This window comes from Triticum dicoccoides, chromosome 4A (genome assembly GCF_002162155.2).
Source record: "Triticum dicoccoides isolate Atlit2015 ecotype Zavitan chromosome 4A, WEW_v2.0, whole genome shotgun sequence".
In the NCBI taxonomy this organism is placed as follows: Eukaryota; Viridiplantae; Streptophyta; class Magnoliopsida; order Poales; family Poaceae; genus Triticum; species Triticum dicoccoides.
In genome coordinates this window covers 304,097,231-304,104,563 of record NC_041386.1, presented here as the reverse complement: position 1 = coordinate 304,104,563, position 7,333 = coordinate 304,097,231, and the positions used below count along the sequence as shown (strand labels likewise).

The window sequence follows — 7,333 nt, the reverse complement described above, 5'->3', positions numbered from 1 at the left end:
CAGCGAGATCGATTCATGTGTACACATGCGCTATTATATATGTAATCTCACATCATGACCTATATGATCTGGAAAACAAAAAATAAATCCCCTCCTAAGTCAAAATAATTAACCTCTCTCGTTGTCGGAAGCATCGCCGATAACCACGTGGGTGAGTGCCATGGGACAACCACCATCGCTTGCACATGTCACAAAACATATATATGGAGAGGTGTGTGGTTTTGATGTTTTGAATACCTAATGCACAACCTTTTGATGTGGCATTCGCCTCAAAAACCGCAAAGTCCCCACACAAAGTGAGGTTCATGTGTGACAACTAGTATATGTTGGTCCCATCCCTCTTTCGACACGTACTATATATATATACTCCTACCGCAAAGTCCCCGCACTATTATGATCATAGGATCATAATATTATTCTGAGAACAATGGGCTCTATATAAAAGCCGACGAGGTCCTCCTGAACACCTGAGAAAAAAACGCGGCCAAACCGGCCCTGCATCCCCGTTCTGCAGCCCGCACCCTCCCACGACTAGTAAGCTGGCACGTGCAATGCACGTCTAACAAAGTAGAAAATTATTTTCTCATTCATTTTGTTTTGACTTATAAGGCAGTAAAAAACATCATATATCAATTTCCGGATGCAAGATTTAACCAAATAATTGCAGAGAAAAAAATTAGGCAAGATTTCGGAGCCTCTCTACTTGCAAATTGCAATGCAGAGACAAGCATCTTTTTTGTGAGGAAACGATAATTGGTCATCCAAAAATCTACTGTAGTTCTAAGTTTCCGCATACTAGTTTTGTTGCATTATGGCAATCTTGGAGGTGGCTATATGCTTTATCTGCCCCTACCCGAACGAGTGGTAATCATCTCATGCATTAGATACAATTATATTCATGTGAATCAAATTGATTATACAAAAGTATAATGTTTTGTTTCGTCACAAAAAAATCACAATATTCCATTCATGAAATCGTTAAGTATGCACGCACAAAAAAGCAAGTATATCCATATTACATCGCAAAAACAAGTATTTTAGTATTACGTCTTAAAGAAAATACATTCATATCCATTGCAGGCAAGTGTAGTTTTTAAAATAAAAAAAACTTGACAGGAGCGATGTTGTATGTGTTAGTAGAAGAAGATAGGTTTACAATCAGACACATACCGCTAGATTTTTTTCTAACAGAGAGGAAAAAGCAGGCCCAAAACCTTAGCCTGCATCCAAAACAACTCTAACAAAGGCATGTTCCCTCATCCTCACTAACTATCTGATCTTGACTCCCATGTAGTCGTGCAAAAAATATGACTGTTCCAATCTTTTCAAGTTTTGCCAAGTGCAGTACAAGGTGACCCCATGAAAATGCCTTTTCTCCTCCTTTGGAACCTGGTCTCCATCCACCAGTCGTAGATGGGAGTGATGTTCTAGGAACTGGGGGAGACAACACCTGGTATCACGACCAAAAGGCCACTGTTGGCCATAGCTGCCTCACAAAGCTGCAAGAAAAGAACATGTGATCTGTCGTCTCTTGGCAAGAGCTACACGCCGGTCAAATCTCACTGCCTGTCCATCTGTAGCGCAGCAGCTTATTGGCCATGGGGATGCGGTCTGCCAAACCAGCAAGGATAAGGACCTCACCTTTGCTCTATATATGCAACCTAACATATAGCTTGAGGAAATAGAGCTTGTGTTCTTCATTCAGGTTGCATTTACCCGCTAGTGGAAATAGAGATATAGTTTTTCTTATAGCCACGGAAGTTAGTGATATCTACACACAACAATGTCCATATGATCAAGTTTGCTGAAACACAATATCTCTGCACACGACATTGCTAGTGTGATAAAGTTTGCAAAGTGAACTTATAACTGCAAGGTTGTATAAACAAACGAGTTTTTCTTGTTAATCCTTTGGAACCATAAGTAGCAGTCTAAATTTACATTCGTCAGTCTACATGGTATAAAACAGCATACCCCTCTCGTGTGACTCGACAAAGGACTATAAGTGCAATGTACATAGATGCTTATTATGACCAATCCCTCTCTATGGGTCTTAATTTATATTCAGTGTCAAGCAGGCCAACACTAATCTACAATAGAAGTGCATGCATTTACTTCTTCGGCTACTCGGCACTGATGTTGCGGCTCAAGTCATCATGCTGGAAAATACATGGTCGCCTCCTCATTTCATCACATAATGCTACCGGTAGGCTGAAGTCATCATGCTAGCAAATACATGGTTGCTTCATCTCATCAGATAATGCTACTCGTATTAAAGCAACCCAAGACTCAAGTATGAGTCCACACAAATGGACATTGAGAGCCACTATCGGTCTCATTCGCGGAAGGGGTACACGAACGATGCTATCTTCCGACGTATTTTTAGAAATCAAACCAGAAAGAGCACTTCTTAGCTAGGAAAACCATTTCTTCTAGATCCGTCTCAATTTCTTGTATGAACTATTGTGATGTTCCTTGACCATTCAATAATGTTTTTAGCAGTGACATGTATTGACATAACAATCTGAAATGTAAGATGTTGCTCACAAGAAATGTCCCTAGAGGGAACTCTTCCTTAAAAAATACTGCAAACAATAATCTTTTTCTGCCAATCTTACTGGAAACTATACTCACGATATGCAAACGATAACTATTAGGCAGCGAGAACATATACCTTGGACCATTAGTTCTGGAACGAAGCAATGGTGGTGGCGGCTCCCACATCCTCGGAGGTAGTGAAACCAGGACTCCGAAATTCCCTTGTTCTTTGTTCAAGGGCTTCTTGGAAGGGAGGTACTTTAATAATTAGTCAACAATAATACTTGTGCTATTTTATTCATTTCAACTCATATTGCACAATTACCCGCAAAAAAACTCATATTGCATAATTGAAAATGTCAATAAAAACAGAGAACAAGAAAATCAGTATTTATATTGTAGGTATCTACAAACTTGTTCTCCCGGTGAAATCAATGTTTTCGAGTCGATGAGTCGACGGGTCGCTCGGGGAGGGCGACTCTAGACTAGTCGTGACTAGTCTAGACTCACGGTCGACGAGTCGACATGGCGACGAGTCAACGCGAGTTAAGCAGCAGGCAGTCAGGGGAGGAGCACAAGTGCACAGCAGCAGCAGCAACCAGGGGAGGAGGGGAGGAGCACACCACCAGCAGCAGTAACCAGGGCCAACTGAGAGATGGGCCACTAGTTATGCACTTCCCTGTGGCCCAAAAGCCCATCTAGTAGCTATATACTCCTCCTGTGACCTAATCCACCATCCACACTCCCTCCTCCCTCACCACAGCCGCCACACATTCTGCTGCCACTCTCTTGCCACCAGTCCACCACTCCTCCCAGCGATGGATCTCTCAACTCCCCCGCAGCAGCTCTCTTGCCACCGCTCCTCCTCCCAGCCTGCTCCTCTTGCCGCTTCAGCTTCAGCAGCAGCAGCAGCACGGCGGCAAGGGCGCAGCAGCAGCAGCGAGGCAGCACAGCAGCAGCAGCAGCACGGCGGCGGGAGAGTGCTCCAGATCCAGCGCTACCTCGAGTCGTTCGACCCAAAAACCGCGACTAGTCATGACTAGTCGTGACTAGTCGAGACTAGTCGCGCGAGTCGCTCGACTCATCCCAGGAGTCGAGTCGAGAGGCTGAGTCGGCCCTGGAACTGCGACTCGTCGACTAGTCGACGACTAGTCGCGACTAGTCGAGCGACTCGAAATCCATGGGTGAAATACCTGCAGGCATTGAAATATGAAACCGTGGTGAACAATGAATAATATTCTTATTGTAGTATAGTGAGAGCAAAACATAGTACACACACCATAAGTAGGTGACATCGATATTTCACTCGAAGGAGTGTTCAACTTTTAATGGTCAAGATAAATGAACAGGGCTGCATTTCACTGAAGATGCTCTAGCGATAGTGTGAAATTCATTTGAAAAAACTGAAAACACACGGTTGTTATACCATTGCCTTCAGAACTGAAAAATCTCTGTTCCTAGTCTCCTCGCCCAAAAGTTTTCATGTGAAAATGAAAAAATAACATGATGAAGGATAAACTTTGAAAAAACAACTGATTATATATTTGTGTTCAATACAAAACAACATGCCCAAAACACAATTGGAGACAAGCAGAATCTACATTTCCTTCTCCATGCTCCATTATGTGTTACTCCCTCCGTCTCATAATGTCATTGCCACAAACACATGATTTCAAAGAAATTCACTTTGATTATCAAAAATAAAATATGACATGATCATCATCTGGAATGGTTTGTCTAAGGAAAGAGCAGAGGGGTACCTTCATTGTGTTTGTAAGATCGAAACTTCTATCTCCTGCAAAGTCTTTCCTATGTTTTGACTACAGGCCACCACATAAATATCGCCGCTACGACACAAGGTGATGAAAACAATGCGTACAGAACTTGCAAACCAAATCTAGTGCATTCTTGTCAATTCTTCACCAGACAAACCTAGGAAAGTTCTCTGCACATATTTAACCGCTTGCTAAATTATACATACAGTAGCAAGCATATCTTAGATATAGTTTAAAACTTTGAGTTTTTTAACACAGTTTAAAACATTGCTATCAATGTAGGATTGACTGCGTAAACATTTCCATGAAAGGGCGCGGCCATTACTTACGTTTTTCCTCTTAATAGAACATGGGAGGTGCAGTAATTCTATGATAGAAAAAGGCTTCAGCCTGCAACCTCTGACACTTCATGACTGCAACAAAAGTAAGTGTCTTCAATCTTCATAAACATGCAGAGGGTTAGTATAACAGTTGCCTCGTACAGTCTGGTGACTTGACCTACTTGGCTACATACAACTTAAAATCATCCAGATTTACGCCCCAATTTGTCCTCACTAACCCATAACTGATAGAAATGGTCAAATCTCCAATTGCTCACAGTATAATAAACTCGATATACGACCATAAACTTCTATATGTTTTCTCTGTGCCATTCAAAGGGTGTGCAGGTCTACACTGTTTACCCAAATTTGAGCAGTACTAAACAGTAAGGCATTTTTGTTCTTTCAACCATCCTTCACATCATCAGCAATCAGAGATTTAGAGATTGAAAATGCACACATGGTCAAATTATTTTGTCAGTTTTGGAGTGTGTGTACGACAACAATGCAATGTTGCACAAAGGCATCATCTGCCCGGCCAGAGTCATTAGCAAGCTCGGGGCGGTCGATGTAGCCACTGCATCGTACATCCTATCTAATCCATGGATGGTCTATGCGCATAAATGAAGTTCTCAGCGGCCAACCTTTTCAAATTAGTAAAATGACCTGCATCAACAGAGATCGTGTCAAAAATAAGAGGAAAAGGTTTATTGACTATACTTAACAGGGCCATGAGAGGAGGAAAACAACCGGGTTCTTATCAGTACAGAGAAAAAGGAAAAAGGCAAGGCAAGCTTTTATCCTCGCTGGCTTAGCAATTTAGTAGGGATGTCAAAACATAATATATAGAAAAGTGCACTGATGGTAAGTTTTCATCGTCACATTCGCTTTAAAGGTAGCTGACAAGTTAAAAAATATAGAGCCATCGACTGTACTTCTGAGTGTGATCGTCCACAGATTGCATATGGAAAAACTATATAGCAACAGGAAGTACATACTGAGGAGTTCATGCAGAAATAAAAGGGAAAAATTGCAGGAAATAGCAAACATGTTTGACATGAGTTCAAAATTGCTTCGGTGTCCAGTTTGAGTGGTACCAAATAGTTGTCGTTAAGCATGCAACCAAAAGTATCTCATCCTTTCGAAGTTGTACTGTAACATTAAAGGATCATGATTTGGTGGCTTGACCGCTTGATTTGTTAAAATGCTAAATTCATCTCCATCACTTCATCTCCTGGTCTTACATTAAGATCAACAGAGACTGGAGCCTCGCAGTTGCAAAGCTTCAGGGGAAAAGGCAAAACAGTTGAACATGAGTTAACATTATATCCAGTTCTCCTCATGGGCTTGTCTTTATTAGCAGCTGGCTACCTTGTTGTTTACCAGGCCTGAAAAATCAAACCAATCTATCAGTGGAACAACAGACATCCATAATTCATCTCGATCAGGAGAGGGCAAACAACTACCAACCATAGTATTTGTGAGAGTGGATACTGTAAAAGGTTGTTCAGCTCCCTTGCTGAACTTAATCTTAGCATTGTTTTTGCCAAACTGGTTGATTAGGATTTTTTTTCTCCAGAAGCTCTTAGACCAGATTATCCAAAATCGTCGCTGTTTATCCTAACATAAAAAATCATATCAGTCAATGAATATCTAGCCTAGAAGAAAATGAGACGCGGTATAGAAGTATAAGTATTATGTAGTTTCAATCTCACCATAACCGTGCATAATAGCAGCACCTCAGATTCCTGTTGGTGACCACCCTGTAGTGTATGGCGTGAGTTATCGGATGGTTGTGACGGACTGCAAACCGTGTTGGGTGGCATGAGGGCAAGTTGTCCCCGCGGCAGAGGCCAAGCTGAGCGGCTCGGGCAGCGAAGGGCGCGGCGGGCGGCTCGCGCGGCGGCTCCCCCGCGGCGAAGGGCGCGGTGGCTCCCGCGGTGGAAGGCGCGACGGGCGGCTTCCCGGCGGTGGCTCCCGCGGCTACGAAATTGGTTTGCTTGGTCTCAGTGTAGATGAGTTCAGCAATAGAAGCTTACTTGCGACTCCAGCGGAGTGGCGGCATGGTGGAGGCAGAGTGGCGGCGGCCAAGCTGTGGCTTCGGAGGCGGTGAACAGCAGCGGGGGCGGCTCCGGCGGCTGGGGAGGCAGCGACCTGCGGCGGGGGTGGGCTTCCGCGGCTGGGGAGGCTCCCGGCGACCTGCGGCGGCTTCCTGTGGCTCCGACAGCGCGAGGCAGCGGTGAAGGGCATGACTTCCCGTGGCTCGGCGCGAGGCTGCGGCGAAGGGCGTGGCTGCGGGAGGCGAACGGCGCGAGAGGAGGAGGAGGTCGTGCGGGAGAAAGGGGAGGTCGTGCGGGCGGTTTTATTTATTTTTTAATGCGGGGCAGATTAGCGATCGATCGACTGTGGCTTAATGTGTGGTTGGTAGTGTTAAACACAGAAGGATTTAGGGCCATTAGATTTTAATGATGAATGGATGTGATTGTTTAGATCTGCCCATCTCTTCCTTTTGTAGTGGTAGTAGATGTGTCGCCCCTCCTGGCCCCCAATCTCGCCTCCTCCGCTGCGCTGCCGCGCAACCCCCAACCCCGCCTCCTCCCCCGCGCCGCTGCATCGCCTCCCCCAACCCCGCCTCCTTTGCGGCGCATCCCCACCCCGAAACATCGCCAACTCCACCCTGCCTCCATGCATCTCCGCGGC

General features: G+C 44.6%; 1 long non-coding RNA gene across 3 annotated transcripts; it reads right to left on the bottom strand.

The window, feature by feature from the left end:
• Positions 1-1,220: 1,220 nt before the first annotated feature.
• On the bottom strand, positions 1,221-6,954 carry LOC119285823. 3 transcript variants are annotated; one of them, XR_005139889.1, is made up of 4 exons: positions 6,349-6,954; positions 6,104-6,253; positions 2,675-6,021; positions 1,221-1,611 (listed from the first exon to the last, which is right to left on the bottom strand). It is a non-coding gene; the product is annotated as an uncharacterized LOC119285823 (long non-coding RNA). The 3 variants fall into 3 exon arrangements; XR_005139891.1 differs by lacking the exon at positions 1,221-1,611 and having other exon boundaries at positions 2,902-3,731; positions 4,299-6,021; XR_005139890.1 differs by lacking the exon at positions 1,221-1,611 and having other exon boundaries at positions 2,902-4,483; positions 4,643-6,021.
• Between the last annotated feature and the right edge of the window lie 379 nt (positions 6,955-7,333).